This window comes from Portunus trituberculatus, chromosome 48 (assembly GCF_017591435.1).
Source record: "Portunus trituberculatus isolate SZX2019 chromosome 48, ASM1759143v1, whole genome shotgun sequence".
Taxonomy (NCBI): domain Eukaryota; kingdom Metazoa; phylum Arthropoda; class Malacostraca; order Decapoda; family Portunidae; genus Portunus; species Portunus trituberculatus.
Window position 1 is genome coordinate 15,762,053 of NC_059302.1, and position 25,902 is coordinate 15,787,954.

The 25,902-nt window shown below is 42.0% G+C and overlaps 1 protein-coding gene across 1 annotated transcript in view; it reads left to right on the top strand.

Moving 5' to 3' along the window:
* Positions 1-25,902, top strand: part of LOC123498653 (rab3 GTPase-activating protein non-catalytic subunit-like) — a gene marked incomplete in the record, with an annotated part of 100,863 nt that overhangs the window by 20,105 nt on the left and 54,856 nt on the right.

Below are 25,902 nucleotides of genomic sequence, written 5' to 3' on the forward strand. Positions count from 1 at the left end.
AGTGGAGACTCAATACTCGAACTTAATATGTTCCAAATGGCTGTTCGAGAATCAAAAAGGTTTGACTACCGATACCTATAAATCAGGTAATTCATTCTAACCTTTGCAAAAACCTTAAGTTTACAAAAATTTGAATGTAATTTTTTTTTATTTTGATTTGTACATACCATAAGTGAAGGTTGGTGATGGATAACGTAGAAGAGGATGGGAGAAGGGTGGGGAGGAGGAGGAAGGTTATCCGTTGGAGGACGAGTCACCTCTTCTTCTTCTTCTGCAGCTGCTCCCATTTTCATATGGGGATTGCTGTTCCTCACTAGTCTTCTCCACAAGGCTCTGCCCCCAACCTCCTCTCCACTCAATCCTCTCTCCATCAGGTCCTCTCCGATGCAGTCCTTCCACCTTTTCTATGGCCTGCCACGTCGTCGTCTTCCCTCCACTTCCATATCCAATAGTCTTCTGCCGACATACCCTTCTTCTCTCCTTTTGATATGACTGAACCATCACATTCTCCTTTCTTGTACTTTCTTTGTCACCTCTGTTACTTTGGCTGTTCCTCTCATAAAATTATTTCTCACTTTATCCCTCTTTGTCACACCAAGCATCCACCTTAACATTCTCATCTCAGCAACCTCCAACTTATTCTCCTGTGCTTTCTTTATTGGCCACGTCTCCGCACCATATAACATTGTGGGTTGAACCACCGATTTGAACACTTTTCCCTTTACTCTGGCACTAGTTTTTTGGTCACAGACCACTCCAGTTGTTCTTTTCCAATTCTTCCAGCCTGATTGGATACGGTGAATGATCTCTCCATCCAGGCTGCTGTCCGCTGATATATAAGAGCCCAATTATCTGAACTCTTTGACACCCTTTAACTTCATATCTTGCATCTATACTTCACTCTCTTGTCGACCATTAAAATTCAGATACTCCGTCTTCTCCCTACTAATTCTCAAACCTCTCTCTTCCAATGCTCCTCGCCATCTCTCCAACTTTCTCTCTACACCATCTCTACTTTCATCCACCAAGACGATGTCATCCGCGAACAACATGGCCCATGGTGCCTCCTCCTTTATATTCTGAACACTATCATCCATGAGTAGGTTGAACAGATATGGGCTCAGAGAAGATCCCTGGTGCAGACCCACTCTCACACAGAACTCCTCTGTTGTTCCCACGCTGCTCCTTACCCTCATCCTTGAGCCTTCGTACATGTTCTGGATCACTCTCACGTACTTCTCTGATGCTCCTCTCCTTCTCATAGTAGCCCAAACTTCCTGATGTGGTACTCTATCATAAACTTTTTCCAAATCAATGAAAATAATGTGTAGCTCTCTTTGTTTCTCCCCATACTTCTCCAGCAATTTTCTTAGTGCAAAGATTGCATCAGTAGTAGTTCTTCCCGGCATAAATCCAAATTGTTCATCTCCCACTTGTGTTTCTCCCCTTACTCTTCTCAATTATCCTTTCGTACAGTTTCATTGTATGCGACATTAATTTAATTCACCTGTAATTTTTACAGTCCTGTATGCCTCCTTTCTCTTTATATATTGGAATAATATCACTGCATCTCCATGCATTTGGGATTTTCTCCTTTTCATAGATCTTATTTACCAACCAACACAGCCACTCAAGTCCTTCCTCTTCTAAACTTATGAGTCACCATCCATGAAAATGTCTGGTTACTTTTCTCCTGGTGTGATTCCTGTGAACCCATTATTGGAGGTCTGTGGGTCACTAACATTTGCACTCTCACTAGATTCCTTATTTTCACCACTAATAAGCTTTGTTGGTGCCATTGTAACTTTCTAAAAGAGAATGTTGTCTTTCTCACAACCGCGACAGGGATAGGGATGCGCACTGGTATCCAGTATGCCGGAATACCGGTATTGTAGCTTCGGTATTACTGATATTACTGATATCAGAACAGGACAATGGTGGTGGGGGGGAGGGAGAGGCCAGAGCTTTGTTTACAACCACATGTGCAGACGATCCATTACCAGATATTTTCACCACTAATAAGCCTTTGGTGCTATTGTAAGTTTATAAATGAAAAACTACAGACAATGCAGAAGAAGGTTGTTCTCACAACTGCTGAGAAAGAATTGGCAGAGGGATGGAGGGAGAGGCAATGTGCCTTTGTTTACAACCACGTGTGTGGACGTTTGACTACCAGGTATTTTTTCCACCATTAAAGAGAATTTTTGCGTTCGAGTATTGAAAAGTTTGACTATCAGTATGTTTGAGTATAGTCTCTACTGTATTTGTAAAAAGTGTATGATGACATGGACAAGAAATGAATTTTAATGAGGATAAAACAGATGAAACTGTTAAAAAGTCAATGAGTTGGATGAGAAACAAAAAGTTTGAAAGATGAGCAAGAAAAAGATTGTATATGTGTTAAGAAAATGGTTGAACAGCAAGTAAAACTGAAAGCCCAAGAACTAACAGAAAAAGTGGCTAAGGTAATTAAGAAGGAAGGAATATAGTTTTTAAGAACAATAGGAGGGACCCCATCAGTCCATAAGCCTCCTGAGGGTTAGGCCAGCAAGATCATGGAAAACATCATTATGAAGAACTTTGATTGTAGGTATGAAATAGTTAGAGGGAGGAGGAGAGGGAGGGACAAGGCCAGAATCATCCAAGATGGAATTGTTAACAAAGGTTTGAGAGAAGAGTTCAGCTTTAGAGACAGATGTGATGGCAGTTGTGGCATCAGGATGAAATAAGGGAGAGAAAGATGAAGAAGTAAAGTTATTGGAGATGTTTTTTCCTGATGCCAGAAGTCTTGAGGGGAGTTGCAGTTTTAAAGATTTTGACATTTTGGTAAGTTGAAGAACAGACTTGGCATGATTCTAGGCAGAAATATAAAGTGCATGAGATTCAGGTGATGGAAGCCTCAAGTACTTTTTGTGGGCAATCTATCTATCATGCATAGCACGATAACAGGCTTTGTTAAACTAAGGTTTAGAAGATTTAGGTTGAGAAAAAGAATGAGGAATGTACACCTCCATGCCAGACACTATCACCTCTGTTCTGTGTTCAGCACACAGAGATACAGTACCTCCTTAGGTCCCCCCCACCTGGCTGAGGCAAAATGCCAGAGGCACCTGAGGAAGGATTGGAGAAATAGGACAAGATGCAGATATGAGATTGTGTTTAGAGGAACCCAACTGGGAAGATAGGGTAACATCATAAGCAGAAGGATTAGAGGTAAGGAAAAGATAAAAATTGTTGGATGTATCTCTAAGACGGTCAGGAATACGAGTAGGGTGTTGCACAGAGTTGCTCTAGGTCATGGAGGATAGTGAAGTTGAAGGCTAATTCACAAGGATGGTCAGTGAAGGAAGAAGTAAGCTAAAGCTGGTGGCGAATATTGACATCTCCAAGGATGGAGATCTCTGTGAAAGGATAAACGGATAGAATGTTCTTCACTTTGGAAGTTGAATTGTCAAATAATTTATTATAGTCAGAGGAGTTAGGGGAGAAATAGACAGAACAGATAAATTTAGTTAGAGAGTGAGTATTGAGTCGAAGCCAGATGGTGGAAAACTCGGAAGACTCAAGAGCATGGGCACGAGAGCAAGTTAAGTTGTTGCACACACAGACACAACATCGAGCTTTGGAACAAAAATGAGAATAGAGAAAATAGGAAGGGACAGAGAAAGGGCTACTGTCAGTTGCCTCAGACAGCTGTGTTTCGGTGAGCAAAAGATGATGATGTTTAGTAGATGAGAGGTGGTGTTCTACAGATTGAAAATTAGATCCAAGACCATGAATGTTGCAGAAGTTAATGAAAAAGAAAGTTGAGGGAGATGTCAAGACATTTTGGGTCTCTACCTGAAGAGCAGTCCAACTTGGCAACATTTCTGGTCCATTCCTCAGAAGGGGACTCTGAGGCTGGATTAGGAGTCACCATTTTTTTATTTTGAGTGAAGGAAGTGTATGTAGTAAGTGGATGTAGTTTTGTGAAAAGGAGAAGATTTGTCTTTAGAGGGCAGGCTGTGATTACCCCTTTGAGTTGTGAGACACAAGGGAAACGTTCAGCAAGATAACAACTAGCTTTAATGGAAGGTTCACAGCACCCCCTGAACTCATCCAGACCAGATTTGGTCTGGAACAGATTTAGTGCTATTAGACCTTGCTGGGTGTAAATTATCGTTTTGGTAGGTGTCTACTACTTCCTCCTAAGTATCTTGCTGTCACCATACACTTATCTTTTTTTTCTGGGAGATGGTATCCTTAAAGCCCTTGCCGCTGCTTCTTGGCATAATATACCACTTGCAGTTTGTAGGAGATTGTATAGCTCGAAGCTTGATCAATTCCCTTCTGCTGCCATAATGGTGAGGATGTTGATTTGTTTAGTTCTGATGATGAACTTGCTGTTACTCCTCACCGCTAAATGGCATTCAGTCAGAGTGCTGATCAGAGCTCTGGCATTGATCAGCTGATATTGTTGACCCTCGCCAACTTGGACTAATAGGGAGAAAGGTTAGTCTGACAAACGCAAATGTCTGACTTGTAAAAATTCTCATTCACCCCCCCCCCCCACACACACAGAGTTGCTGAGAGAGGACAGCTCGTCTCTGGCTGCGGACGGGAAGAAGTGAAAATACCTATGGTGTTACAGGGCCTGGGTACCTCAAAGTTAGTGTCCTGTTGATGTCCTACTGTCGCATAGTGTTGAAAGTGAGGGATATGGAGAGTGGTCCCTGAGATGAGAGTGTGGGTGGTGATTGTTTTGGCCGTAATCAGCTGACGATAACAAACATGGCGGCTATCCCTAGGCAACCCAAAGATTTTGAAGGTTTTGTAACTACTCCAAGAGGACTGGAGAAATTAGATATGGATGCAAGAATCCAGGCACTGGAAAGTAAGTTCCTAAACATTTTGTCCATAGAAGAAAAACTGGATAGAGTTATAGCTGAGAATGATTCGTTCAAAAAAGAGAGATATTTGTTGATGATAGCGAATAAAGAGCTATTGAAGGAAAAAGTAGAGATGGAGAAAGAAAACCAACAACTAAGGAAACAATGTGAAGAGATGAAGGCTAAACTCCTAGAAATGTAGATGAAAATATCCGAAGGGGACTTGAGGAAGGAGGAATGCCTTAATCTAATTGATACCAGGATGAAAGAGGTGAACCATGAACATCAGGAGGTACAAAGGTCCTTTAGGGAGATAGTGAAAAAGCAGGAAGAGGAAAATAAAATGATTACGCAGAGTGAAATGGTAAAGGCACTAAAGGAAAATGAGTATGTGGTGAGAGATATTGCTGAAAAGAAAAAATGTGTGATCATAACAGGATTGAGGGAGGAAACTAACAGAAACTGGCAGGATAGGAGGAATAAGGAAAATGACAGGATTAAGTCTTTACTGAATAAGATCTCTGCGGAGGAAGAGGACCTATGTGTTGAGGTAGAAGAAAGTGTGAGATTGGGAGCTTTTGAGGAAGGCAAGAATGCGATGTTTGAGTTACCGAACTATTGTTCGAAAACATCTATTTTGAGTGAAGCAGCTCCAGTGCGGGTTTAGCTAACTGAGTGCACAATGTACTATCTGTGTAGTACTACGCCTCAGGGTATCGCTGAAACATCTCATTAAAAATGAGGCCCCACGCACATAGGAAAACACTATCCTTAAAATAGAATCAGCACAATAGCGCAGTAACCCCTACCTACAATCACAATAGCGCAGTCACCCCTACCAAAAGGAACCAAACCCCCCATACCCGACCTCCCTACGTCCCGTTTTCTATCTCTGGGAGGTCACTCTCCTGATAAGACACCGCCGTTCCATGTGAAGCACGAGAACAGAGACTAGTGAAGGATGACCGGGGGAGGGAGCGAAGCGGAGGAAGAGGGAACCGATCACCCGCACTGGAGCTGCTTCACTCAAAATAGATGTTTTCGAACAATAGTTCGGTAACTCAAACATCGCATTTTGAGGTACAATCAGCTCCAGTGCAGGTTTAGCTGCATCACAAGTGGAGGAAGGATCTGCCACCAGACTATACTGAAAGGGAAGGGTACTGTAAACCTCTAACCTGGCAGAGTGAGGACGGTCCGAGAGAGCAGCATACCTGGACCGGTGTGTGGAGGACGGTCCGGTAGAGCTGAGGCAACCTTTGGGAGGGGTGAGGTCTGGTCCCGTCGGGTGAGAGCAGACCTCCCGAAGCTACCATCCCCACAAGTCCGACCCGTTGGGTCGGACAGGGGGGTCCAGGAGGAGTAAGAGGGGCTCTGGAAGCGGCAAAGACTCCTACCGGAGGGTAGGGAATGGGTCCCGTGTCGTTGCCGTGTAAGAAGGGGGTGAGGTCCGGACCCGTAGGGTGGCTGACGACCTCCTGACGCTGCCATCCCCAACTCTGACCCGTCAGGTCGAAGAGGAGGGTCCGGGAGGCGGAGGAGGCCCTGCCATGGAGGTGCAAGGGACCTCCTCCAGCATGTGATCCAGATAGTGGGCTACGAAGGAGCGGTCCGAAGCTCACTGTCCATGCTCCGTACCTGGTCCAAGGAGAAGTGGCGAAGGAAAGCCATGGTGGCCGACATGGCCCTCACTTCGTGCCCCTTTGGTGCATGTCCTGGATCCGCCTCCTCTATCACCCCGCAGAGGACCTTTGAGATGTGGATCCTGGAAAGGGGCTTGTGGGTGTCAGGCCAGATGAACAGACGGGTATGTTGGGAACCGGAAGTCGACCCAACATACTGTCGCAAGGACTCCACAGGGCAGAGGGGGTGGTGGTGAAGTCCCTCCATCCATGCCTGGAGCATCATGGGGCCAAGGAGTGTCCTTCCCTCTCATTCTTGGCCAAGAACTTGGGAGAAGGTGCAAGGGAGACCCGTCGCCCATCCCTGGAGAAGACCAGCCAGGACGGGGTCCCGGATAAGGGCGTGAAGTTGGGAAGCCCTTAAGCCAGAAGCCATGGCCACCAAAAACAGTGCCTTCCGCAAGTTCTGTTGAGGGGTAGGATTAGTAAAAGGAGGGCCCCGAAGAAGGGTCAGGACTTTGGACAGAGACCAGAAGATCCTTGGTCTCTTCACAGGAGGCCGCTGGTGGAAGTAACCCTTTTTCATTAAATTCAGGACCCGTCCTCTGATGGTGATGTTAAACCCCAAAGACAAGGGGTCCACCAGAGCAGCTGCATAGATGGTGACATTCGGGGCAGCTCTCCGTCTGACATGGAACATAAAGGACAAGAAGTCATAAACCAGAGGTAAGGAAATATATGAAAAAAGGGCGATTGCGGAGAAAAAGCTGGAAAGCCTTCCATGCCGACTTGTACTGGCGGAGGGTGGAATCCCTGGACCCCTTGATGACATCAGAGGAGACCGCAGGCGAGAGGGAGGTGATCAAGCACGCCTGCAGAAACTCCACGCATGAAAGCTGGAGGATATTTCAGACTGACGGACGCCATGGCCCCGTACCGCCAGTCTGTTGAAAGGTAGAAGGGAAGGACACCAGAACAGTAAATGTTGGCACCAGGGCTGGGCCTTCCAGAGAGGGGCGATGAGAAGAACTTGGCCCCTGAACGTCTCCAGCTTGCGCACCACCGCCGTCATCACTGTCGTCGCTGGGGGAGGAAAAAGATAGACGAACCCCCATGTGCTCCAATCCATGAGAAAGAAGTCCGGCCCTCCCGTGGCTGTGACCACGCTCCTGGTGATGTACTGTGGGAGCTGATGGTTCTCCGATGATGCAAACAGGTCCACCTTGGGCAGACCGGACAACTCCACTAGATCCGTGAAAACATCTGGGTCGAGCGACCATTCCACTGAGGAAGTATCGCTGCGGGACAACGCGTCTGCCCAGACATTGTCCCTGCCCGGCACGTGCACGGTTGACAGCGTAAGATGGCGCGACACTGCCAGGTTGAAGAGGGCCTCGGATGTCCTGAGGAGGGAGATTGACCGGGAGGAACCCATCTTCTTCACACACTGGAGTGCCACTATGTTGTCCATGTAGAAGCAGACGTGGAGTTGTCGGAGGTCCACCTGTTGCTGAAGGAAAAGCAGAGGCACCGTCAACTCCCTCACGTTGACGTGCCTCTGCGTGTCGGCCTGCTCCCAGCGTCCCCGGCCCTGTCGACCGTCGGACACCTGGAAGCCCCAACCGCTGTCCGAAGCATCTGTGTAGACTTGGAGCTGCAGCGCTGACAGCCTCCAAGGAACCACAGTCTCCAGAAGGCCCCGAGACAACCACTGACGCAGCAGCCGGTGAAGGTGTGGTGGAACCGGGCTCAGACGGTGCGGGGCCGTCCGCGGAAACACCCTGTTGCCTTCCCACCAGAGCCTCCTGCACCACAGAGGCCCCAGTGGTGTCACCTGGGCTGCAAACATCAAGGAGCCCATGAGCCTCGTCCACATGCGGTGGGTGAAGGTGGTGGACCAGGAGGCCCTCCTGACCTGCTGCAGGATCTTCCTCCGATCGTCCTCGGACAGGCAGATGGTAGAAGTCCGAGTATCCCACCACATGCCGAGCCAATGCAGAACTTGAGTGGGCTCGAGACGAGACTTGGGGATATTGAAGTGGAACCCCAAGGATTCGCTGATGGAGACGGTCCTGGTGGTTGCATCTTGGGCTTCCTCCTTCGACGACCCCTGGACGAGCCAATCGTCCAGATACATTATGGTTCTGATGTTGACGTCCGCCAGCATTGATGCCAGAGTCTTCGTGATCTTGGTGAAGACCCGTGGCGCGATGTTCAACCCGAAGGGCAGGACTGTAAAACGCAGGACGCCGGAGCGGTCCTGCACTGCCAGGTAGGAACGGAAACGCGGACCTATCGGCACATGCCAATAAGCATTGGCGAGGTCCAGGGAGGTTAGCCAAGAGTGCGGAAGAAGAGACTCCCTGACCTGCTTGAGCGTTACCATCCTGAAGTGATGACACTCGATGTGGGCATTGAGAGCCGAAAGGTCGATGACCAGCCGGGGGTCCTGCCTGTCCCGCCGAGGGACCAAGAAGGGACGTGACAGGAAGACAGGGCCGGAATACTCCTCCAGTACCCCATGGAGGAGCATCTCCTGCAATATCTCTGAGAGCTGAGGTGAAGTTGAAGTGAAGGGAGGAGGCATCCGTAGATGCGGGGCACGGCCTTGAGCCCACTCCCAGGAGAGGCCCCGACGAACCACCCTGCCCGCCCACGTGCCGACTGGCCACTTGTCGGCCGCGTTGGACAGGCGACCAAGCGCTGGGGAGTCACCGCCGCAATCCCCGGGGTGCTGCGGTGGTAGTCCGAAAGGGCTGGCCCGAAGCTCTGCGGGTAGAGAGACCGCCGTCCCGATCCGGCGGAGCTCTCCTATCCCTTGAAGAGGACTGGGCTTGGCGAGAAGCTGACGGGTAGGGGAGGAATCTGTTGGAGGTCCTCTGGAAGCGCGACGGGCCTTGGTATCGAGGAGGGGCAGCTCGAGATGATGAAGCGAAAGAAAATGAAGGAGCTTGTAACTGAAGTGAAGGAGAGGAATGATGAAAGAACAGAGGAGGAAAAGACCAAGTTTTTTTGGAGGATGAGAAATGGGAGGCTAAAGAAGTGGTGGATAAAACAGACGGAATAGGCATTACATGGAAGAACGAGACTAGGAATGGAATAAAAGTGACTTACACGAACATAGATGGATTTCTGTCTAAGAGGCTAGAATGTATGGATTACCTAAGAAATAATGAACCGGACATAATGTGTGTAGTGGAAACAAAGCTAAGGCCCGAAATAAAGCTAGACTGGTTTGTTTTAAAACACTACAAAGTATGGAGAAATGATAGAAAAATAAAGGAGGTGGTGGTATAATGGTTCTTATTAAGGAAGATCTGATAGTGAAGGAGGTGAACTATAGTAAGAGAAATGAGGAAGTGATAAGTATGCTTATAACAGATGGCAAGAGGGACATTGATATTATAACAGTATACATACCACCCAAAACCAGTGCTTGGGAATATGAACAGTACCAAATGGTGATGAGAAATACTCTAGACAGAATGAAGCAAGACCTCATCAGAAAGGATAGAGTGATGATAGTCGGAGACTTTAATTGTAAAGAAATAGTGTGGGAAGACTACGAAGTGGTGAACGGTGGTGAGTGGGCAGAGGAATTGTTAAAGGTAGCAACAAATAACTTGATGACACAGTGGGTGAGATCACCAACAAGGTGCAGGGGACAAGATGTTGCAGCAAGGTTGGATTTGGTATTTACCAGGGCATCTCTCTAAAAGAGGAAATTGAACATAAATGTCCCTTGGGGAGAAGCGATCATGATGTCCTAAGCTTTGAGCTGGATACGGAATTAAGCACGAATAAGATTGTGGAACGCAGGGAGGAAAAATTGAATTATGTTAGGGCAAATTATAACCATATAAAGGAGTTCTTTAATGAAATTGACTAGTCTGTGGTATACCAGGAAAGGGATATGCAATTGAAATACAATAAATTTATGGATTTGTATAACTCTGCTGTGAAAAAGTTTGTGCCATATTACAGAAAGAGGACTTTAAATAATAAATAGTGGTTTAATAGAAATTGTGAAGAAGCAAAAAAGAACAAAGAAAAGGCATGGAAGAAACTTAAGAAAAACAGTGATGTATTATCAAGAGAAGTTTACAAAACAGCAAGGAATAGTTATGTTGAAGTAAGGAGAACAGCACAGAAGGAATATGAACAGAGGGTAGTGGAAAACTGGGATAGTGACCCAAAATGTTTTACAAATTCATAAATGGAAAACTAAATATAAGGGAGGTAATAGTAAAGGTAAAAAATGGGGAAGAAGTATATGAGGATGCTGAAATTTTGAACGACAACTTTTGCAAAGTGTTTACAAAGGAGGAGCATTTTATGGGAGGAAGGCCTACGGAAATAAAGCAAATGCAGGACATCATGGTTACTAAGGAAGATGTAAGGAAAATTATAAGTAATCTGGATATTAATAAATCAATGGGGCCTGATGGCATATCTGGGAGGTTGCTAAATGAATGTAAGGATCAATTGTTGAACCCTGTATTTGATATTGTGGAAACCTCCATACGAACAGGAATAGTCCTGAAAGAGTGGAAAAGAGCTGACATTGTGCCTATATACAAGAATGATAGTAGGATGGAACCGCTAAATTATAGACCAGTATCGTTAACTAGTATATTGTGCAAGGTATGTGAAGAAGTAATTAAAGCTAAGTGGAGTGAGTATCTAGAAAGTTAAAACATTCTGAGTGAAAGACAGTTTGGTTTCAGAAAAGGAAGATCATGCGTATCCAATTTATTATGTTTTTATTCAAGAGTGACTGACATACTACAACATAGAGAGGGATGGGTAGATGCTATCTACCTGGACTTGAGAAAGGCCTTTGATAAAGTACCACACAATAGACTGATGTGGAAACTAAAGAAGACTAAAGAAGATTGGAGGAGTAAATGATAAACTAGCAAAATGGATGGAAAATTACTTAGTGGGAAGAGAAATGAGAACAGTGGTGAGCGGAAGGAAGTCCGAGTGGAAGAAGGTAACCAGTGGAGTTCCACAAGAGTCAGTGCTTGGTCCCATCATGTTTTTGATTTATGTTAATGATATGCCAGTAGGAATTGACAGTTACATGAACATGTTTGTGGACAATACTAAAATTATGAAGAGAGTAAAGAATGTGGAAGATTGTAACAAGTTACAGGAAGATCTTCATAAAATATATGAGTGGAGTAAGGAGTGGCAGATGGAATTTAATATAAACAAGACCCATGTTATGAAAATGGGAAGAAGTAGATACAGACCAAACTGGGATTACAGGCTGGGTGATGAGAAAATTAAAGAGACCAAGGAGGAAAAAGACTTAGGAGTAACCGTGCAAAACACTTTGTCACCGGAGAAACACATTAACAAGATTTTTTGAAAACATATAACATGCTTCAAAATATTGGCCTTGCGTTCCACTACCTAGATGAAGGAATGATGAAGATGATAATATGTACCTTAATAAGATCCCAGTTAGAATATGCAGCTTGTGTCTGGTCACTGCATATGAAGAAAAATGTGATGAAGGTAGAAAGGGTACAGAGGCTGGCAACAAGGATGGTACCAGGACTCAGGGAGTTAGACTATGAGGAAAGACTGAGGAAGCTGGGGCTGACCACATTAGAAGAGAGAAGAACAAGAGGAGACATGATAACTATGTATAAATTGGTGAACAAGATTGACATACTGGATAGAGAGTTGATAAAGGTGACCACAAGTAATCATCTCCGAGGACATAGAAAAAAGCTAATAAAAGACATCTGTCTAAATGACGTGAGAAAATACAGTTTCCCGCATCGTAGCATTGATAAGTGGAATAAATTGAGCAGTGATGTCGTTGAAGCTGTGTGTGTCAATCGGATAAAAGAGAGATATGACAGGAATGGACAAGGAGACAGGACACAGAGAGCTTAGCTCGGGCCCTGTAATACACAAATAGGTAAATAGGTACACACACACACACACACACACACACACACACACACACACACACACACACACACACACACACACACACACACACACACACACACACACACATTGGAAATGAATATGTTAAGGTGAGAAAGGAAGAAGAAAGGAACTATGAAAAGGACATTGTCGAAAAATGTAAGGAACAACCAAAATTGTTCTACAGATTCATAAATGGAAAAATAAGGCAAAAAGAAACAATAGAAAGGTTAAAAGGAGAGAACGGGATGGTGGAAGACCCAAAAAGTATGGCAGAACTGTTAAATAGTAAATTTCATGAGGTCTTTACTAAGGAATCCAAATTTGAAAGACCACAGGTTAATAGAGACTCTGTCCATATGAAAGATTTTAAAGTAACCAAGCTTGAAATAAAAGAGTTGATGACGGAATTAGATGAGGAGAAGGCAATGGGACCGGATGAAGTTTCAGGCAGAATATTAAAAGAATGTAGAGAAGAACTTGCAAGTCCTATATACAACATCATAAAATGCTCAATAGAAAATGGAACAGTGCCAGTGGAGTGGAAAAGAGCTGAGGTGGTTCCCATATATAAGAGCGGAAGGAAGGAAGAACCATTAAATTACAGACCGGTATCACTAAGTAGTGTAATATGCAAGATGTGTGAAAAAGTAATAAAGAAACAATGGATTGAGTTTCTTGAAGACAACAAATTATTATCAAATAGCCAATTTGCTTTTAGAAAAGGTCGGTCATGTGTAACAAATTTATTGAGTTTCTACTCTAGAATAGTTAAAGTACAAGAGAGAGAGGGATGGATTGACTGTATTTATTTAGATTTAAAAAAGGCATTTGATAAAGTGCCACATGAAACATTACTACGGAAGTTAGAGGAGAAGGGTGGCTTAAATGGAAGCACATTGAGATGGATGAAAAATTACTTGAGGGAGAGAAATAAGGACTGTAGTTAAAGATGTGAAGTCCAAGTGGAGAGCAGTAGACAGCGGAGTGCCACAGGCATCAGTATTGGCGCTAATACTTTTTCTTATATATATAAAAAACATGCCAGAGGGAGTAAACAGCTACATAAATCTGTTTGTGGACGGTGCGAAACTGTGCAGAGTCATAAAACAAAGAGGATTGTGAAATACTGCAGGAAGACTTAAACAAGATCTAGAAATGGAGTAAAAAATGGGAGATGGAATTCAACGTGGACAAAAGTCATGTCATGGAAATGGGAAAAAGTGAAAGACGACTAGTGGGAATCTATAAGATGGGAGATAGAGTAGAACTAGAAAAAGTAAAAGAGGAAAAGGACTTGGGAGTAACGATGGAAGAAAACAATCAACCAGTAAGCCATATTGATAGAATTTTCAGAGAGACATATAATTTGCTAAGGAATATTGGATTAGCATTTCACTATATGGACAAAGAAATTGATAAGTACTAAAATAAGACCTAGATTGGAATATGCAGGAGTTGTGTGGACCCCCCATAAAAAGAAACACATAAAGAAATTGGAGAGACTACAAAAAATGGCTACAAGAATGGTTCCAGAATTTAAAGGGATGACATATGAGGAGAGACTAAAAGTTATGGATCTACCAACCCTGGAACAGAGATGAGAGAGAGGGGATCTGATACAAGTTTATAAATTGATTAATAGAATGGATCAAGTGGATAATGAGAAACTAATCCTGAGAGAAGCATATGACATTAGAAGCACAAGATCGCATAGTAAGAAATTGAGGAAGGGAAGATGTCTGAGAGATGTTAAGAAATATAGTTTCCCGCAAAGATGTGTTGAGACTTGGAACAGTTTGAGTGAGGAAGTGGTGTCAGCAAAGAGTGTGCATAGTTTTAAAGAGAAATTGGATAAGTGTAGATATGGAGAAGGAGCCACACGAGCATAAAGCCCAGGCCCTGTAAAACTACAACTAGGTAAATACAACTAGGGAAAATTATTGACTGTATTTATTTGGATTTAAAAAAGGTGTTTGATAAAGTGCTACATGAAAGATTACTGTGGACGTTAGAAGAGAAGGGTGGCTTAAAAAGAAATACATTGAGATGGCTGAAAAATTATTTGAGGGGGAGAGAAATAAAGACGGTAGTTAAAAATATGAAGTCCAAGTGGAGAGCAGTAGAAAGCGGAGGGCCACAGTGTTAAGTATTGGTGTCAATACTTTTTCTCATATATATAAATGACATGCCAGAGGGAGTGAACAGCTACATAAATCTGTTTGCGGACGATGCGAAACTGTGCAGAGTTATAAAGCAAAAAGAGGATTGTGAAATACTGCAGGAAGACTTAAATAAGATCTGGAAATGTAGTAAAAAATGGGAGATGGAATTCAACGTGGACAAAAGCCATGTCATGGAAATGGGAAAGAGTGAAAGACGACCAGTGGGAATCTATAAGATGGGAGATGGAGTAGAACTAGAAAAAGTAAAAAAGGAAAAGGACTTGGGAGTGACGATGGAAGAAAACAATCAACCGGTAAGCCATATCGATAGAATTTTCAGAGAGGCATATAATTTGCTAAGGAATATTGGATTAGCATTTCATTACATGGACAAATAGATGATGAAGAAATTGATAAGTACTATAATAAGACCCAGATTGGAAAATGCAGAAGTTGTGTGGACCCCTCATAAAAAGAAACACATAAGGAAGTTGGAGAGACTACAAAAAATGGCTACAAGAATGGTTTCAGAATTTGAAGGGATGACTTATGAGGAGAGACTAAAAGCTATGGATCTACCAACCCTGGAACAGAGAAGGGAGAGAGGGGATCTGATACAAGTTTGTAAATTGATTAACAGAATGGATGAAGTGGATAATGAGAAACTGATCCTGAGTGAAGAATATGACATTCGAAGAACAAGATCGCATGGTAAAAAACTGAGGAAGGGATGATGTCTGAGAGATGTTTAATAATATAGTTTCCCACAAAAATGTGTTGAGACTTGGAACAGTTTGAGTGAGGAAGTGGTGTCAGCAAAGAGTGTGCATAGCTTTAAAGAAAAATTGGATAAGTGTAGATATGGAGACGGGGCCACACGAGCGTAAAGCCTAGGCCCTGTAAAACTACTACTAGGTAAATACAACTAGGTAAACTAGGTAAATACACACGCACACACACACACACACACAGATGGAGTAGAACTAGAGAAAGTTAAAAAGGAAAAGGACTTAGGAGTGACGATGGAAGAAAACAATCAACCAGTAAGCCATATTGATAGAATTTTTAGAGAAACATATAATTTGCTAAGGAATATTGGAGTAGCATTTCACTACATGGACAAAGAAATAATGAAGAAATTGATAAGTATTATAATAAGACCCAGATTGGAATATGCAGGAGTAGTGTGGACCCCTCATAAAATGAAACACATAAGGAAATTGGAGAGACTACAGAAAATAGCTACGAGAATGGTTCCAGAATTTGAAGGGATGACATATGAGGAGAGACTAAAGGCTATGGATCTACCAACCCTGGAACAAAGAAGGGAGAGAGGAGACCTGATACAAGTTTATAAATTGATCAACGGAATGGACCAAGTGGATAATGAGAAACTGATCCTGAGAGAAGAATATGACATCCGAAGCATGAGATCACATAGTAAAAAGCTGAGAAAAGGAAGATGTCTGAGAGATATTAAAAAATATAGTTTCCCACAGAGATGTATTGAGACGTGGAACAGTTTAAATGAAGAAGTAGTGTCTGCAATGCGTGTGCATATTTATAAAGTAAGATTGGATAAGTGTAGATATGGAGACGGGGCCACACGAGCATAAAGCCCAGGCCCTGTAAAACTACAACTAGGTAAATACAACTAGGTAGGTAAATACACACACACACACACACACACACCGCTCCGTGGAGAGTGGACGTGTCTCCTTGCTCAGAGTGTCGTCTAAAATTCTTTATAAAGACGTTTTCCTGGCCCTCTCTGGCCTTGATTCTCGGAAGGCTTACGGTCCGGATGGAGTCCCTCCTGTTGTTCTCAAAAACTGTGCTTCCGAACTCGCTCACTGCCTGGTCAAACTCTTTCATCTGTGTCTCTCTACTTCTATTTATCCTTCTTGCTGGAAGTTTGCTCACATTCAACCTGTCCCTAAAAAAGGTGACCACTCCAATACTTCTAACTACCGCCCTATAGCTTTGATTTCCTGCCTTTCTAAAGCCTTTGAGTCTATCCTTAATAGGAAGATAATGAGGCATCTATCAGCTCACAACCTTCTCTCTGATTGCCAGTATGGTTTCCGTAAAGGCAGATCTACTGGTGATCTTCTTACTTTCCTAACTGAATCTTGGTCATCCTCTTTAGGGACTTCGGTGAAACCTTTGCTGTCGGCCTTGACATATCGAAAGCCTTCGATAGAGTCTGGCACAAATCTTTAATTTCTAAACTACCCTCCTAGGATTCTATCCTTCTCTCTGTACCTTCATCTCCAGTTTCCTTTCCGATCGTTCTATTGCTGCTGTAGTAGACGGTCACTGTTCTTCCCTAAAACTATCAACAGTGGTGTTCCACAGGGTTCTGTCCTATCACCCACTCTCTTTCTATTATTCATCAATGATCTCCTAAATCTGACTCAATGCCCTATCCACTCCTATGCTGATGATACCACCCTGCATTATTCAACAGCGTTCAACAGACGAACCCAACAACAATTAAATGACTCAAGGCGAGATGCTATGGGACGCCTAACTTCTGATCTTTCACTTGTTTCTGATTGGGGCAGAGAAAACCTGGTTTTGTTCAATGCCTCAAAAACTCAATTTCTACAACTATCTACTCGACATAACCTTCCAGACAACTATCCTCTCTTCTTCAATAACACTCAACTTCCCTCTCCTCTACATTAAACACACTCGGTCTATCCTTCACTAAAAATCTAAACTGGAAATTTCACATCTCTACTCTTGCTAAATCAGCTTCCAAGAAGTTAGGTGTCCTATGGCGTCTTGTCCATTTTCTCTCCTCCCAGCTGCTTGCTCTGTACAAGGGCCTTATCCGCCCGTGTATGGAGTATGGCTCTCATGTCTGGGGGATCCACACACAGCTTTACTAAACAAGGTGGAATCTAAAGCTTTTGTCTTATCAACTCTTCTCCTCTAACTGACTGTCTTGATTCTTTAAGTCAGCAATGTTGCATCTTTATCTGTCTTCTACCGCTGTTTTCATGCTGTCTGCTCTTCTGAACTTGCTAACTGCATGCCTTCCCCTCCTGCGGCCTCGCTGCACAAGACTCTCTACTTCTTCTCATCCCTATTCTGTCCATCTTCCTAATGCAAGAGTTAACCAGTATCTTCACTCCTTCATTCCCTACACTGGTAAACTCTGGAACTCTCTACCTGTCTGTATTTCCACCTGCCTATGACTTAAACTCTTTCAAAAGAGGAGTGTCAAGACACCTCTTACGTTAACTGGACCCTCCTTTTAGATTTTTTTTGTTTTTTCTCTTTCTACTTTCTTCTTAACAGGGCCTGGCAACCAGCGGGATTTTTTTTTTTCCAACACTTTGTTTGCCCTTGGCCAGTGCCCTTGTAATGTAAAAAAAAAAAAAAAAAAAAAAAAAACTAACACTCCACACGCTAAACAATGTGCTTGGAGTGAGAACCGTCACTAGTACAAAAGGGCAACCAGAGCGAGTGAACGAGTGTACAGAGTGAACGTAGTCTGGTGGAGTGTGCATAATAGTGATCGGAGGTGTTGGAGCCTCCGCGCTCCAGACGACGGTGCGGGAAACAAACAAGGGCCAGCCATAAACGGCCGCCAACGCATCCCACCACACACACAAAGCTACCAGGCCTGGCTGCCAGTGCACACCACCACACACCCACATGCTCCCAGGAAGAATGAAATGAAATGGATAGACCTGTAAGAAATAAGTTACCAAATTCAAAATATGCCGATGAGGCCCAGGGAGCAAAACCACAAGTGGCCATACAAAATATGAGTCCATCTTCAACAGGAGCAACAATGCAAGGAAGATTGGTTATGCTATAGAAGAAATTTGAAGAGTTGGTGAAGGAATTAAAAGTTCAGAGGAGTGAGGAGGAGCAGGATAGAGAATTCCGCAAGGCTTTGAAGGAAAGAGTTAAAGAGACTGGAGGAAAATGAAAAACGATTAGTGGATGAGAATGCACACTTGAGAGTGGAGGTTGAAAAGTACAAGAGACGGTTGGAGGAAAAAATGGAGAAAGTTGTAAATGAGAAAGATGACTTTAAGAAAATGATCAGTGAGCAAAGTGAAAGGTTTGAAAGGGAGTGGGAAATGAAGAAAACACAATGGACTGAGTCGAGGGAAGCTGAGATGGTTGGTTTACAAGAAATAATTAAAGATCAGTTGAATGAAGACAAAAAAGAAAGGTCTAAGGAACTGGTTAATGTTATGAAGAATAAGGAAACATTGATAAGAGAAATAACAGAAAAGAAGAGTGTGTTAATATTTGGGATAAAAGAACAAAAATATAACATTTAAGCCTAAGAGAATTAAAGAAGAATTAAAAATGGTAAGAGATCTGTTAAAAAATCTAAATGATGAGGAAAAAAAAGACCTACAAGAAGAAGTGGAAGAGATCCATAGACTGGGTCCGTATAAGGAGGGAGTAAAGACACCGATTAAAGCAGTGCTAAAGTCACAACAATCTGCGGAGGACATTTTATATAGAACATCAAAATTAAGAGAGGTAGAAGGTTGTAAAGAGGTGTACGTAAGGAAAAATATAAATGAGGAAGAGAGAAGATATAAGAAATTGTTGGAAGAGGCGAGAAGGAAAAATGATGTGCGGTTTGAAGAGGAAAAAGAAAAGTTTTTTTGGAGAGTTATAGGAGAGAGAGTCAGAAAATGGTATGTGGAAAAAAGGAATGCGGAGGAACCCCTAGAGGGAGCAGTGGGTGGATCGTAATGTATACTAATATAGATGGGATACTGTCAAGTAGATTGGAATTGCAAGACTATATGATGGTGGAGAAGCCTGATATAGTGTGTTTGACTGAGACAAAATTACATGAAAAAACAAAGATAAATTTGGATAATAAATATAATATATGGAGAAAGGATAGAGAGGGTAAAGGTGGAGGAGGAGTTATGATTATGATGAAGAAGGAGATAAATGTGGATAAGGTTTGGTATGGGAAGAACAATGCAGAAGTGATAAGCATAAGGTTAAAAAGTGATGGAAAAGAATTAATAATCATGGTGACCTATGTACCTCCTAAAACAAATTCTTGGACATTAAGGGAATATGACAATATGATCAAGGATACTTTACAGAGTTTGGAAAGTGTATTAACTGAAAAAGAAAGGTGATACTAGTAGATTTTAATTGTAAAGAAGTGGATTGGGAAAATCTAGTAAGTGGTGTTGGAGAGGAAGCATGGGGAGAGAGATTCCTTAATCTAATGATGGAAAATATGATGGAACAGAGGGTGAAAGAAAATACTAGATATAGAGGAGATGATGAACCGGCTAGACTGGATTTGGTGTTAACACGAGAAGTGTACCTATGTGGGGATATACAATATAAATGTCCATTGGGAAGAGTGATCATGTGGTTATGGAAATGCAGATGGCAATAACACAGCGAAGGAGAGATGAGACATACAGGAGTGGTAGATTGAATTATAGAAAGATGGACACAGAAAATTTGAAAAACTATTTCAGAACATTAGATTGGGAGGAGATGTTACAAATCAGAGAAGTGCAAAAAAATATGAGATTTTATGAAATATTATAAAGAAGGAGTTATGAAATTTGTACCAAAGTATAAACTGAGAGAGGAAGGAAGAAAGGATTGGTTTAATGCAACTTGTGTTAAGGCTAAAGAAAAGAGATGTGGCTGGAAAAGATGGAAAAAGAGCAGGAATATACTAAATAAGGAGAATTATAGAGTGGCAAGAAATGAGTATGTGAGGGTAAGGAGGGAGGAAGAAAGAAAATTTGAAAAGATATTGTAGACAAGAGTAAGGAACATCCAAAATTGTTTTACAGGTTCATAAATGGTAAACTTAAAAGAGAGAGTCCATTGAAAGATTAAAAGGAGAGCAAGGGATAGTAGATGACCCTAAGAATATCATGGAATTGCTAAATAATAGGTTTCAACAAGTATTTACTAAAGAAACAATGTTTGTAAAGCCTCAGAATGTAGAAGGAAATGTGTACATGGATGACATTAAGATACCTAAAAAGGAGTTATATAAAATGTTGGAGGAACTTAAAGATGATAAAGCGATGGGACCAGATGAAGTTTCAGGCAAATTATTGAAGGAATGTAGAGAAGAATTGATAGATCCATTATATGATATTATAAGGTGCTCATTAGAAACCGGGAAGTACCAGTAGAGTGGAAAAGAGCTGAAGTGGTGCCCATTTATAAGGGAGGCAGTAAGGAAGAGCCTCTTAACTATAGACCTGTGTCTTTAACAAGTGTGGTCGGTAAGATTTGTGAGAGGGTGATAAAGAAATATTGGATACGGTTCCTGGAGGATCATAAGTTATTATCGGATCATCAATTTGGCTTTAGGAAAGGGAGGTCATGTGTAACAAATCTACTGAGCTTTTATTCAAGAGTGGTTGACAAAATACAAGAGAGAGAGGATGGATGGACTGTGTATATTTGGATTTAAAAAGCTTTTGACAAGGTACCTCACATGAGACTGCTATGGAAATTAGAGATTTATGGAGGACTGAAGGAAAAGTGTTAAAGTGGATGGAAAACTACTTGAGATGGAGGAGATGAGAACGGTAATAAGGGATGCAAAGTCGGACTGGTTGGTGGTGGAGAGTGGAGTCCCACAAGGTTCAGTGCTGGCACCAATACTTTTCCTTGTCTATATTAATGATATGCCAGAGGAGTAAACAGTTATATTAATTTGTTTGCGGATGATGCGAAGTTGTGTAGGTATGTGAAGAGTGAAGAAGATTGTGAAATTTTACAGGCAGATCTGGATAGATTTGGGAGTGGAGCAAGAGGTGGGAGATGGAATTTAATCTGAGCAAAAGTCATGTAATGGAGATGGGAAGAGTGGAAGACAGCCAAGAGGGTCATATAAGATGGGTGAAGGAGTAGTGTTGAAAAAGGTGGAAAAGGAAAAGGATTTGGGAGTGATAATACAAGACCATGGGCAGTTTGAGGCTCATATTGACAAGATGTTTGGAGAAACATATAATTTGATTAGAAATATTGGATTAGCCTTTCATTATATGGATAAAGATATGATGAAGAAATTAATTAGTACAGTAATTAGACCAAGATTGGAATATGCTGGGGTGGTTTGGTCCCCTTATAAAAAGAAGCATATAAGGAAGTTGGAGAGATTGCAGAGAATGGCAACAAAAATGGTTCCGGAATTGGCAGAAATGACCTATGAGGAGAGATTAAAAGAAATGAATTTGCTTACCTTGGAACAAAGAAGAGAAAGAGGAGATTTAATACAGGTTTACAAACTGTTGAACGGTTTGGATGAAGTAGATAATGAACAAATGATGTTGAGAGAGGAAAATTTAAATAGAACTACGAGATCACATAGTAAAAAGATAGCCAAGGGAATATGCTTGAAGGATGTGAAGAAATATAGTTTCCCACAGAGATGTGTGGAGGTGTGGAATAGTTTGAGTGAGGTGGTGGTGTCAGCGCAGAGTATGCATAGTTTTAAAGGAAAGTTGGATGTGTGTAGATATGGAGACGGGGCCACACGAGTATGATACTCAGGCCCTGTAAAATTACAACTAGGTGAACACACACACACACACACACACACACACACACACAAAATTGAAAAACTGTTTGAAAAGTATGGGGGCCTGGAAACGAGTTATGACAATGTAATGAAAGAGTGTGCCGATATGAAGAAGGAAAATGAAGTACTGAAAGAGGAAGTTAAGCTAATTAAAGTAAATTGCGAAAAATGTGGAGAATCTCTAGGAAAAGTGATGGAGAAGCAGGCTGAATGGAAAAAAAGTCAGGAAGTGGAAAGAAAGGAGGTAAATTACAAAGTTGCAAGTCTGGAAAAGGAAATCAAAGAGTCTGGGAGAAAACTTTGGGCCTTGCTGAAATTATAGATCAACAGATCATAGAAGAGAAGATTGCTGAGAAAGTGGTGAAGGTTATTAAATCAAATGAGACATTGGTGAGGGAAACTGTAGACAAAAAGAGATGTGTGGTGATATTTGGTGTGGAGGAGGATAAGACACCGAGTAAAATGGAGAGAGAGAAAACATAAAAAGGTGATAAATAATATCATTAATGTGGTGCAGGAGGAGGAAAAGACCTAGTACAAGAAATAGAGGACTTCCATAGAATTGGAAAGTTCACAAGAGAAGGTATGAGGCCAATAAGAATCAAACTTAAGTCACAAAAGGATGTAGATGAATTGGTGGAGAAGTCATGGAGGCTAGCCCAGCAGGAAACAACAAGGAAGATTTGGTTGAGAAGAGATCTCGGTGAAAAGGAAAGAGAAATGTTAAATGAGTTGAGAAAGGAGGCTTTGAAAAAAATGAAGAGAGGACAGAAGAGGAGAAGAAAGAGTTTTCTGGAGAATCTTGGATATGAGACTGAGGAAGTGGTTCATAACCCAGAAAAGTACAGTAAGAAAGGACTAAAGAAACTTACGTATGAGCGGAATGTAATGTATTCCAACATAAATGGAGTGATATCGGGATTTTAGAACTCAACGATTACTTGAGGACAAGAACCCAGATATTGTGGGTCTTACTGAAACAAAACTGAGAGAGGAGAAGACCTGATGATGGTTGGAGAAGGAAATATAATGTTTGGAAAAGAAATAGAGTAGGTAAGATGGGAGGAGGAGTGATGTTGCTGGTTAAAAAGATATAAAGGTGGATCAAGTGAAAGAAGGTATGGGAAAGGCAGAAGTGCTAAAGATCAGAGCAGAAACTAATGAAGGAAAAAGAGGCACTACATAGTGGTGTACGTACCACCTAAGACAAATGCATGGTCAGTACAGGAATATGAAGAAATGATAAGTGATACAGGAACATGTCTGGAAGAAATGTTGGGTGGCTGTGAACGAACTATAATGATGGGAGATTTTAATTGTAAAGAGGTGTGTTGGGAGGACTGGTCAATGGAAGGATCAGAGACAACATGGGAAATACACTATTGACACTGGCAATGGAAAATGTGTTAACTCAGTGGGTCAAAGAAGATACTAGGTTTGGAGGAGAGGGAGCATCGTCAAGACTGGACTTGGTCTTTAGTACAGAGCCAATGGTCATTGAGGAGATGAGGGTGGAGTGCCCTTTAGCAAAGAGTGATCATGCAGTTTTGGAGTTCAAGGTGATAGATGAAGAGAAATCTAGAAGAAATGAAGAATATAAAGTGGGAAGATGGAATTATGCCAAGACAGATTTTGGAAACCTAAAGAAATTCTTTCAAGAGACAAATTGGATGAAATTCAAGAGTGCTAAGGAGCAAATGAAAAGTGGAAGGAATTTATAAAATATACAAAGAAGGTGAGAAAAATTTGTACCAATAAGACAACATAGAGAAGTTGGAAAGCAGGACTGGTTTAACGATAGATGTGAAAAGGCTAGAACAAGAAAAGAGGATGCATGGAAGAGGTGGAGAAGGAAAAGACGGATTAAGCAGTGGGAAAGTTACAAAAGAGCAAGAAATGAATATGTGTTGATTAGAAGAGAAGAAAGAAAGAAACAAGAAAAGGATATAATTGATAAATGTAAAGACCAACCAAGGCTTTTTACAGACATGTGAACAACAACATCAAAAATAGAGAAAGTATTGAAAGTTTAGAAGTAAATGGAGTATGCAGTGAAGATCCCAGGAAATGGCAGAGGCTATGAATGGATGCTTTCGGAAGGTATTCACAAAGGAGACTGCTTTTGACAAACCACTGGTAATGGAACAGAAAGGGATTATGAAGGAGTTTCAAGTAACTGTGGAGGAGATCAAGAATATGATGGGGAGTTTAGAAGTGAGAAAAGCTGTGGGACCTGATGGGGTATCAGGATGGATTTTAAGAGAATGCAGGAGCAACTGGCAGAAAAAGTTTGTGAAGTAATTGATGCCTCATTAAGGGAAGGTGTAGTGCCCCAAGACTGGAAAAGAGCTAACATTGTCCCAATCTATAAATCAGGTAACAAGAGAGACCCATTGAACTATAGACCAGTGTCACTTACAAGTGTGGTAGCTAAGATGTGTGAGAGGGTGGTGAAGAATAGATGGACAGACTTCTTGGAGAAAATGACATACTTTGTGAGTGTCAATTTGGTTTTAGAAAAGGGCGTTCATGCACGACAAACCTGATATGTTACTATTCGAGGGTGATAGATGTAATACAGGAAAGAGATGGTTGGGCTGATGGAATATATCTGGATTTAAAAAAGGCCTTTGATAAGGTACCACACCAGAGACTGATCTGGAAACTTGAAATGGTAGGAGGAGTGCATGGCAGTTTACTAAAATGGATGGAAGACTTTTGGTAGGAAGAGAAATGAGAACAATAATTAAGGACAGACCATCAGAATGGGGCTTGGTGGAGAGTGGAGTTCCACAGGGATCAGTGTTGGCACCAGTAATGTTTCGGTCTACATAAATGACATGGTGGATGGGGTGTCCAGTTATGTGAGCCTATTTGCAGACGATGCAAAATTGTTAAGAAAAGTGAGATGTGACAAAGATTGCGAACTACTCCAGGAAGACTTGGACAGAATATGGAAATGGAGCTGTACATGGCAAATGGAGTTCAACACGACAAAATGCAAGAAAATAGAGTTTGGCAAGAGTGAAAGAAGAATCAGGAGTATGTACAAGATAGGAAATGAAGACATAAAACCAGTCATGAAGAAAAGACCTTGGGGTGACAATTACCAATGACCTATCGCCAGAGAGACATATAAACAAAATAATTGGAGAAGTATTGAACTTATTGAGGAACATAAGAGTGGCGTTCAGATATTTAGATGAAGAAATGATGAAGAAAATAATTACTGCAATGATAAGACCGAGGCTTGAATATGCAACAATACAGTGGGCTCGAACTTAAAGAAACACATAAGGAAACTAGAGAAAGTACAGAGGGCTGCAACAAAATGGTGCCTGACTTAAGAGATTTGACTTATGAAGACAGACTGAAAAGAATGCAACTTCCGACCCTGGAAAACAGAAGAGAAAGGGGAGACCTGATAGCAATATACAGAGTGATGATTGGCATGGAAAAATGGATAGGGAAGATCTGTGTATGTGGAATGAAAGAATGTCGAGAGGGCATGGGAAAAACTAAAATGGCCACTTATAGGAGAGATGTGAAAAAATATAGCTTCCCTCATAGAAGGGTGGAAGCATGGAATAGTTTAGACGTGGAAGTGGTCAACGCAAGGAATATTCATGATTTTAAGAAAAAGCTGGACATTAATAGATATGGAGACGGGACAACACGAGCATAGCTCTTTTCCCGTATGTTACAATTAGGTAAATACAATTAGGTAA